The sequence below is a fragment of the Onychostoma macrolepis genome, chromosome 19 (genome assembly GCF_012432095.1).
Source record: "Onychostoma macrolepis isolate SWU-2019 chromosome 19, ASM1243209v1, whole genome shotgun sequence".
In the NCBI taxonomy this organism is placed as follows: domain Eukaryota; kingdom Metazoa; phylum Chordata; class Actinopteri; order Cypriniformes; family Cyprinidae; genus Onychostoma; species Onychostoma macrolepis.
In genome coordinates this window covers 4417998-4429334 of record NC_081173.1, presented here as the reverse complement: position 1 = coordinate 4429334, position 11337 = coordinate 4417998, and positions in this window count along the sequence as shown.

The window sequence follows — 11337 nt, the reverse complement described above, 5'->3', positions numbered from 1 at the left end:
TAAAATTCTGGCAACCACAGCTGCCGTTTTTTTACCGTACATTTTACAGATTTATTTTTTTTTTTTACAGTAAATGAGGGTATTTCTCAGAGTTTCAGTGTGAAACACCTCGTGCGAGGTGAGTGTAAAGACAGCAGGAGGAGTCCCTCTCACTGACAGGACAATGCTGTGTGCTTCAGCCTGAATATGTAGGCCTGCTATTAGCTTTGTGTTAGTGTTTGTCAGTGTGACAGCTTCAGGTTTTTCTGGTCTATTTTCACTTTTTGAAACGGATGACATGCCGATATGATGAGCCGGGGCCACACTTCTCTGCTAAAAGGGATTAAATGGCCACTTAGCATTTAGTGATAAAGCTGTCACAGCAGTATTTGAAGGCAAGCATGATCTTATTCTCTCTCTCTCTGTGTGTTTTACTGAGGCTGAAAGGTGCCTGCTTGTTGGGAAAAACAAGACCTTTTCAATATCTCAAATATTTATTTTAGACAGAAATAAAATGAAAAGGAGATCAAATGGAAACGTTCGCTTAGTTCACCCCAAAATTAATATTTGTTCATCTTTTACTCACCGTTCTAAACCTATATGAGTTTCTTTCTTCAGAACACAAATGAAGATATTTTTTTTAATCTTTTCTCATCATTTTTGTGCAAGTACATGCAACCTAACCATGCAAAAAAAAAAAAAAAAACATTGTATACATCATAAAAGTAGTCCATATGATTCAAGCTGTTTAATCCAAGTCTTCTGAAGAGACACAATCAGTTTATATGATGAACAGATTTAATATAGGCTTTCATTTATTCTCAAGTCTTATGTGTTTGAAACAACATGAGAGTGATAGATGATGATTTTTAAGTGAACTATCACTTTAAGTCTCTTGCTTCCCAAACTCTATCACCAACGATGTCTCCAAGTGTGTCTGACTTGCTAACATCTGCTAAAGCCTACAATCAAAAACCAGAGATTGCAATATGATGTTAAATGATGTTTAAAATGATGTTAAAAAATTCTCATCAAATCCTAAATTCAAAGTCAGAGCGAGCTTTATTGTCCTCAAGGGGGAAATCTGAACTCCTTGAACTACTCCTTGAACTATTAAAAAACATTGCATTCATACAGGCACAAATGAATTATACCTATTTGAATTTATAATATGGAAATCTGTACCTTCTCCCAGAAGGAAGTAATTCATACTGTAAGTACAAATCTTGAGATGGATCAGTCAGATTTTACTTCACCTGGCAAAGTATAAAGTGCTCTTATAAAAACTGAAGCTTGTACTATTTTTTCCACTCCATTATTATTCTCCTTCCTGTCTGTACAAAGTGCAGACATAATTATATATATATATATATATATATATATATATACTGTATATGTTTTCAATTTTATTTTGTTGTTTTTGTCTTTTTTTTTTTTTTTTTTTGTGTATTGATTTCTATTGTCTTTGTTCCTTAAGCCTGATTTGTAAAGTGACCTTGAGTGCTAGAAAGGCGCTATATAAATAAAAATTATTATTAATTATTATTTTTATGGAAGTTTTTTATTTAATTTTTTTATAAGCCTACATACTTATTCTGTGTATGCTATACAGTATCTCACAAAAGTGAGTACACCCCTCACATTTCGACAACCATTTTAGTATATCTTCTCAAGGGACAATTCTATAGAAATGAAACTTGGATATATTTTAGAGTAGTCAATGTGCAACTTGTATAGCAGTACAGATTTACTGTCCTCTGAAAATAACTCAACGTATATTGTCAAAAAAGCTGGCAACAAAAGTGAGTACACCCCTAAGTGATAACAGCTATACGTCGTTTAACCATGCAAAGCCACATGTCCTATTCATCATGTTCATGTTTTTGTCTGCTTGACAGGACTATACAAATTTGTGCATCTTGTTTTAGAGAAGTTAAAATTTGATGGATTTGAGTACAATTTTCTCACGCTGACCACTGGATGTTCAACATGGCACCTCGTGGCAAAGAACTCTCTGAGGATTTGAGAATTAGAATTGTTGCTCTCCACAAAGATGGCCGAGGCTATAAGATCAGTAACAACCTGAAACTGAGTTACAGTACAGTGGCCAGTGTCGTACAGAGGTTTTCCAAGACGGGTTTCACTCGGAACAGGCCTCTCAAGGGTCGATCAAAGAAGTTAGATCCTCAGTGGCAGAAGCTGGCTTCGAAAAACAGACGCATGAGTGCTGCCAGCATTGCTTTAGAGGTTGCAGAAGTGGATGGTCAGCTTGTCAGTGCTCAGACCATACACCGCACACTGCAACAAGTCGTCTTACGGCCGTCATCCCAGAAGGAAGCCTCTTCTGAAACTGGCTGACAAAAAGCCTGCAAACAGTTTACTGAACACAACCTGTCCAAGAGCATGAATTACTGGAACCATGTCCTGATGAGACTAAGATAGATGAGGCTCAGATGGTGTCCAGCATGTGTGGTGACGCCCTGGTGAGGAGTACCAAGAAAATTGTGTCTTGCCTACAGTCAAGCATGGTGGTGGTAGCATCATGGTCTGGGGCTGCATGAGTGCTGCTGGTACTGAGGACCTGCGGTTCATTGAGGGAAACATGGATTCCAACATGTAATATGACATACTGAAGCAGAACATGATCCCCTCCCTTCAGAAACTGGGCCAAACAGCAGCTTTCCAACATTGATAACGACCCCAAACACACTGCCAAGATAACAACTGCCTTGCTGATGAAGCTGAAGGTAAAGGTGATGGAGTGGCCAAGTACGTCTCCAGACCTGAACCCTATGGAGCACATGTGGGGCATCACCATGTGTGTAACATCCAACAGTTCTGTGATGCCTTTGTGGAGGAATGGAAGAGGATGCCAGCAACAACCTGCGCAGCTCTGGTGAATCTCTGGTGAACTCCAAGCCCAGGAGGATTAAGGCAGTGCTAGATAACAATGGTGCCCCTACAAAATATTGACACTTGGGACACAGTTTTGACATGTTCACTTAGGGTGTACTCATTTTTGTTGCCAGTTATTTAGACAAAAATGGCTATATGCTGAGATTTATATATTTGCATTGCAACTATCTGAAATAAATTAAGTTTAGCAGTTTTTTTTTTATATATATTACGGTATTTTATTTTAAGTAACAAAAAATATATTTTTTAAGGTTTAAGTTTTAGTTAACTATAATAACCCTGGTCGAAGGACAAAGTTGATTACCTGTTTTCAATAACACTGAACTAAGAAACAACACTTGGCTATTTTACTCATGTAATGTGATGTATTTCTGGGTGAAACATGGATATTGTCAACATAATCCAGAATAGGACTTAGTTATTGATTAATATATATATATATAGTGCTGGGTAATGATTAATCCTAAAATAAAAGTGTTTATGTACATAATATAGGGTAAACGTACCCATTAAGCACACTTCCATAATTGAGCTCAGATTATAAAAAGAAAAAATTATTTATTGTCCTACTTGATGTCTTAACCAATTGATGTGTTTGTTACTATATACCTCCTATAATTTCAAGTCAATCAGATCATTGCACACTGAGATACGAGTCTCCATATGCTCACACTGTCTGGCGGCCATTTTGAAAGCTGTCTAAAAACTTTCACCAAAAGAGGAGCCCCTAAATGTGTGTTTTTTTTTTTTTTTTTAGATGTTTAAGCCTTTATTTTGGGTAAGTTTCGCTACTCATTGTAAAATTAAGAGATTAATGTTCAGGCTTTTGCATATTATAACCTGCATGTGGGAAATAATTACATTAGATCCAAAAGATAGTTTTAGCAACATAGCGCAGATGCTACAGAACACAGTTAGCTGACTAGCTGTATAAGATTGTGTGCTACGCTAATATATTACTTCACAGACATTACTGGCTTGTACTTTTACATCCATAATATTATTAATTGACAGTTTATTGCTGGTCTGTCGTTTTACAGTGCTCTTAAAGATTTCATATTATTATAATGTGAGCTTAAAGGGTGCACGACTATGAAAATCACACAGCTTCAATAAGAAAAAGTAGAATTTCATAGATATTGTTAATAATAGTTGTTCATAATAAAATATGTATGAACTTAATACGTAATCTAGATGATTTAATTTGTAACATCTTGTCATTTTAATAAATATTACATGAAATTTATCAAAAATTGTTGCTGCTCCAATTAAGCTCAGTGTGCTCTCTTTCAGCTCCTCCACATTGAAGACGTCTATGTAAATACTTCATAAACAGACTTTAAATATTAACTGATGGTTGTCACTAAGTTAATCTTTATAAAATGGTTAATAACTTATTTTCACAGCTTTAAGATGACAAAATCTAGACGTAACTATAGTTTATACCCAAAGATGAAAGAGGCATGTCATTCAATGAAGGAGCCATCAGAAACCTGTCATATCTGGCCAGGAAAAAAGCGACTAAAGGCTGGAATACACTCCATGACATTTAAAATTTGAACAGATTTTTAAAACACCAGTGTATGATGTGATCCTCAGTCGTTTAGTGTATGATGGCCAGTTTTCCTTTGTGACTTGTAAATATTCACAAAGGAAAACTGGGCATCATACACTAAACGAATGAGGATCAAACACTACCAGGCCTTTAAGTTGTTACGATCGCAACAAACTCATCCAGAAACGTGCGCATTGTTGCTATGAGACACGTGAAATGAAATGAAAACAATATGTATTCTAAAATCTGCTGAAAATATCAAACATGTTTGATCTCCTCCGACTGGGTGGAGTCAAAGTCTGAAGCTAAAAAATCTGAATCTGTGACCATCATACACTATGTGATTTTCTATGGATTCTGTCATCTCAAATCTACAGACTGGCTCTGATCTTTGGCAACTAGCATCAACTTCTCCAGACTGTAAATTGGTGGAAAATCGGGGCAAAAATCGTGTAGAGTTCTCCAGCCATAAGAGACTATAGATAAGTTGATATCCATTTAATAAGAGGTTTCATAATGAGGCTAGTTTCTGTGTTCATCCCCATGAATGAAATGTTTCATTGGTTTGTTTTATTTGATTTTTGAATGTGTAGCTGAACATGGACTAGTGTAGATGTTGCAATGTGCTTAAATTACACTTTGCTATGAATATATAACTGATCAAATTGAATGCCTTGTTACTTTATTTTAGTGTTCTGTTTTTTTTTTTTGTTTTTTTTTGTGATTGACTTTGTACCTTCAAGAAATATATTTTTACAATTATTCTTTAAAAAGGTTGTTTAAAATAATCAAGAATTTCTAATAAAACATGATGTGAGCTTATTGGGAACAGGAGTGTGCTTACAAACATGTACCCATTAAGCACAGCCAGACTTTTTTAATTTAATGATGTATATCTTAATTGAAATGCTTTTGTCATTTAAAATAAAATAAAATATTTTTGTGTGAGAGATTAATATTTTATTTTAACATAACTTTTTGTACTGAAACCAATATCTTGTGCACTAAAAATGTCTCAACGTAGATTTTGGTGAGCTTGGTACGTTAACCCTGTGTGTGTGTACTGTGTATATTTATTATGTATATATAAATACACACACATACATGTATATATATATTTAAGAAAAATGTTATGTTTATATATTAAATATATTTATATATAATATAAATTATATGAAGATAAATATACACATGTAAATATTTTCTAAATATATACTGTATAAGTGTGTCTTTATATATACATAATAAATATACACAGTACACACATATATTAAAGGGGTGGTTGATTGCGATTTCACTTTTATAACGTTAGTTAGTGTGTAATGTTGCTGTTTGAGCATAAACAATATCTGCAAAGTTACGAAGCTAAAAGTTCAATGCAAACGGAGATATTGTTTTTTTTTTTTTAATTATGGCAGTTAAACGGCTCGTAGGGACTACAACGAGTTACTTCCCAGGTTCATGACGTAACGAACCCAGATAAACCCCACCCCCGGGAACATGCAGAAAAGGGGGCGAGGCCATGCTGCACTGCTTTAGAGAAGAGGAAGAGAAAACTAGGGGTGCACGTAAAAATCTATTCATATATGAATCGCGATTCTGTCTTCTAACGATTCTAATGGATTCACAAGTTTCAAAATTAATGTTCTAAAACAGTGGTTCTTAATACTGTTCCTCGCGTCACCCTGCTCTGCATCTCTCTCTCTCTCTCATTCAGATCATCAGCTCAGCTCCAACAATGAACTGTTCCATTTATACACTTATTTTCACACAGAAATGAGAAGCGTTAAACATGGACACGTGTGCGGTTGCCGTTCTATATTAAAGCTTTAATCAGAATAAAACCGTATATATTAAAAGCTAGCATAAACAGTAGCATTTACATCTAAAAGTATGAGACAACAAACAACAAAACAAAACAAAACATAGGCCTACCATTAAAAGCCGTGCTTGCACAGGTTCTGCGCGATCTTCTTCACTAGTATTCTCAATCGGGCTCAAATTGATAAGCAATATAGATGACGCCATTGTTTACAATACAACCAGAGCACATGCCGCTGAGCTGAGGGGCGGGACGTTTAGACACACACTAGAGGCGGTTTAGCCAATCACAACACACTGGGCCAGCTAACCAATCTGAGCCCATTGCGTATTTCCCAGTGCGTTTATAGGAGAAGGGACAGAGCGGTGTAGAATAAAGGTAAATTATGTGAAAAATAATGCGTTTTATTTAAAAACGCAACATTAACACATGTTAGACTGCACCCCATTAACACAATCAAGCCTAGAAAAAAAACAGTCAACCACGCCTTTAAATAAATGAAAACTTTTATTTTAGATGCGATTATTCGCGATTAATCGTTGCCCAGCACTAATATAGTCAAGTCAAGTTCAAGTCAAGTCAAGTTGAGCTTTATTGTCATTCCGCTACATGCGGGGCACACAGTGGAACGAAATGTCATGCCTCACAGGACCACGGTGCTACATAAATACAGGCATACAACAATGAAGTAAAACAATATAAACCTATACACAACTATCCTACTGATAGATTTTGACTATAAATATACTGTATATAAAAATAAAAAATAAAATAAAAAATAAAAAAATTTTTTTTACCTATACATAAACTAAAAAATACAGACTATACGAGTGCTTCAGATAAATACTGTACATGTGCGAAGAGAAACATTGTGAGTCAGCAGCTGGCTGGGGAACAGTGCAGGATGATTTGTAGTGCATGAGCATGTAAACATACATGTATTACTGAGTCTTTTTGTGGGATTTGTATACACACAGCAGTGTGTGTGAAAAGTGACTAGTGCGCATAGAGGAGGAGAGTGTGCTACTACAGGTGGTTTGTACAGGCCCACTCACCTGCGTGTAGCACACTTCGATTGCACAAAAAAAAAAAAAAAGTTCCATAAGTTTCAGATGGTCCATGTTTCAGGAGGTAGGGGGTTTTGTATGGGGTTTCAGAGAGGGGCGGGGTGATTTGAGTTCAGGGCTCTCACAGCCTGGGGGAAAAAGCTGTTGAGCAGTCTGACAGAGCGGGATCTGATGCTCCGGTACCGTCTTCCTGATGGTAGGAGCTGGAAGAGACTGTGGGAGGTGTGTGTGGAGTCCTTCACGATACTGTTGGCTTTGCTGGAGCATCGTGTGAGGAAAATATCCAGGATGGAGGGGAGAGGGGCACCGATGATCCTTGCAGCTGTGTTCACTGTCCGCTGGAGGGTCTTGCGGTCTGCTGCTGTATAGTTCCCGTACCAGACAGTGATGCAGCTGGTCAGCACACTCTCAATGGTGCCCCTGTAGAAAGTGGTGAGGATGGGTGGAGGGATGGAAAAAAAAAAATATATATATATATACTGTAAAAAATTAAAAGCGGTTTCAACTAATTATTATTTAGTAACACGTTCCACAGAAATTTTACGTTCAGTCAATTTCTGACTTCAAAGTGTTATCTGAATTATTATTTTTTAGTTGGCTCAGCCATTAGTGAATTAGTTTTATATGTGTTTTATATGTTACCTCAACTAAGATTTATTATTTGGGCATCATAAGAAATTGCTGGGGAACTACATAAACATATATTTTTATAGTTTTAAAAAAATATATTAAAAATGATTAACTGGTGTTTATGGCCTAAGGGTCAGTAAATTAACAGCAAATTTTCATTTTTGGGTGAACTATCCCTTTAAAGCTCCAGTTGACAAACATTATATCTGTAATACAACTGCAAAATTCAGTTTAAACTTTGTTTAATGAACTAAGAAAAAACTAAACAAGCTAAACAAAATGTTAGCAAACAAACATTTACAAATATTATTACTGTTCACACAGTTATATCTTTAAAATGAGGCAGAAGTAAAAAAAAAATAACCAGGTGTTACAGTATATAAAATCAAATCAAGTCACCTTTATCTACATAGCGCTTTATACAATACTGATTTGTGTCAAAGCAGATTTACAGTCAAACAGGAAAATAGTTTGTCAATAACAAGTCATTTTTCCAGTTAAAGTCAGTTCATTGGTGATTCAGTGTTGGCATCATCCAGTTTAGTTCTCTTCCAATAATGTCTGTGCAATCAGCCAAGCGTCCCCAAATAAACAAGCCAAAGGCGACAGCAGCAAGGACCCAAAACTCCATCGGTGACAGAAACTGAGTAGACCTTGGGAGAAACCAGGCTCAGACGGGGGGCAGTTCTCCTCTGGCCAGACGAAACCAGCATGGCATCGTTTAATTCTAGGCTGCAACACAGGTCAGATTGAGCAGAGGACTCGTCTGGTTCTCATGGTCTCGTCCCAACAGCTGACGGGGGCTTCGCAGGGGATCTGTCTCTGGAGCTCATCAGCTGACATGGTCTCCTCTGACATTCAGGGCTGTAGAGGTCATCTCTAGGTGCTGATCCACCATCTGATCTGGATATGGACTGGATCTGGGTGGCTACATTCACCTCGGAATAAGAATGAAACAGACTAATATTAGTGTAGATGCCATAAAGCATATCATAATTGTAGTAAAAACTCTAAACATTTACACACATTACCTGGAATGAAAACAATAAACTCGGAAGAACTGACTGGGTTGCATCTGAAATCTTGCAACGATGACAAAGCACCAATGAAACCTTTGGCCACACCTTGATGGAGAGGAAAAGTACATTTTAAGTTCAAACAAAGAAATGATGGCTTTTAAATCATTTACAATGTATCAATATCAGTTAATTACATTTTTGATGAAACAGAAGTTGCAACCTTTTTTTTTTTTTTTTTGGCACAAATTCATTCCACAATCTATTGCACAACAGGGAGCACTGATGTTGACTGGATTTGTAATAGAACATGTACATTTCATATTATAGGGCTAAGTTACCTCAAATAGCATAAAAATAATATAAAAATATAGCGGTACTGCCTGTTGAAATGGTGACGTTTTACAAATTGATTGATCAGTTGTCCCAGTGTTTACTGAGCACGGTCTTTCCCTGTGCAGGGACTCGTGATTCACTACGTAGGGAACTGACTGAGACGATTGAAACGATTCAGTTGTTCATTTTCGTTCGGAACGATGAACTCCTCTTCCGAAGCGCCTTCTAGTGATGGAAAGTTCGGATCATTTTACTGACTCGGACCTTTGAGTCTCATTCAGCAAAATGAACGAATCTTTTTTCGAGTCATTTCGTTCATTTTAGCAAAATATAATTAAAATGTTACATGCTACTTCCCTAACACATCTACTACGTATGTAAACATTGATCACACTACAAACAATACAAAACTATAATGGTATAAGAAACAGAAAAGATTAATTAATTGTTTACCTGGGTCTTGATTAGCTCACCTCACCTCTTATCTGACAAGTCTTCGGGTTTGAGTCGTTCGTTCATCACGTGACAGCCTCATACACTAACCAATGCAGTCAGAGCCGGAAAGAGAATTGATTAGTTCATCTCTCGAGTCTTTCGAGTCGTTTGGTCTTTTGTCATGTGACCTGAAAGCATTGGATAGATAAATTAATTAATTTACAACCTTCCTTACAAACGGGTGCATAGTTATTATTATTATTATTATCATTATTATTTACTTTTACAGTTACATGATGCGCTTCTGGTCTCAAATTGTAGCTTTTTATTTATTACAGTTTATAAATGTGTGAATTTCTGTCATGATGGTTCTTTTCCATAATACTAAATGTGGTAACAAATGTAATAATCTAAAGAGTTGGTTATTATTGATATTATTAAGTCTCTTTCCGGCTCAGACTGCATTGGTTAAGTTTATGGGGCTGTCACGTGATGAACGAACGACTCAAACCCGAAGATTCGAAACAGGTGAACTCTAATTCAGTGCAGAACCTATAGGATGTTGCTCATGCGCGACTGAACGAATCACTCCCCGAGACGACTCGTTCTTCCCGAGTCACATTAAAGATTCGTTCAAAATGAACGAATCGTTCAAGAACGACTAGCGCCTTCACGAGACCAGAAACGCCGTGGCTTTGTTGTTAGTCACGTTTAATGTCGTATTTTTACTTCACGGGAAAATTGCAAAAGTTTACACACCCAAAAACCCATTCAACACGCCCATGTTAACTTCAAATGAGCACTTTACTGTGGTTTACATTAAGTTACGCGTTTGACAGATTTCAGTTAACGTGTTTTCTATGTTTTTATAGATGTTTTACGTTTGTGTATACATATACGTTTTAAATAAAACATTTAGTTACACCTTTTAAATATACGCTTTGATAAATGAAGGTTAAGTGCAAATATGTATTCAGTGAAACCCTTGACTTAACGTTAACTTACCTGACGCGTGAACTTGACAAGATGGCGGCGCTGTTTTTCCCGCGAAGTCACTCAGGCGATGCAGAATGATCTCAGTGTTGGCTGGATTTGTTTTTATTAGTTTAGTCAACATTTTGCGTTCTGAATGTTGACTGGATTTGAAAATAACCATTCATTTAATGTTTTTTAAATATATTTGTGCAGACTTAATATAACATGTCTTCTCAACTAAGCTCAAGCAATAAAATGAGTTCAACTTAAATATTTTTGCCCTTCCAACATTTTGTTAATTGGATGTTTTACAGACCTTTATGATTTAAGTAAGATACTACTGTCTGCAGCCAAGCCAAAGCCATGTAAATCTATCTTCAGTACTTCACTGTAACTTTTATAAATTGTCTGTACAAAACTAATAATACTCTTCTGTAGTTTATTTTTCATCGAAGGCCAATTTTCAGCTCTTGACGCTGAGTTTAGAGTAGTGTTTTGATAGTGATGAGTGTGCAGCTGCCAGCAGTATGTCAGTTATGTAAATTTCAGGTGTTTCAGCCAAATGCTAAAACCGTTCTGCTCATTGTACTACACAATCATTTCACC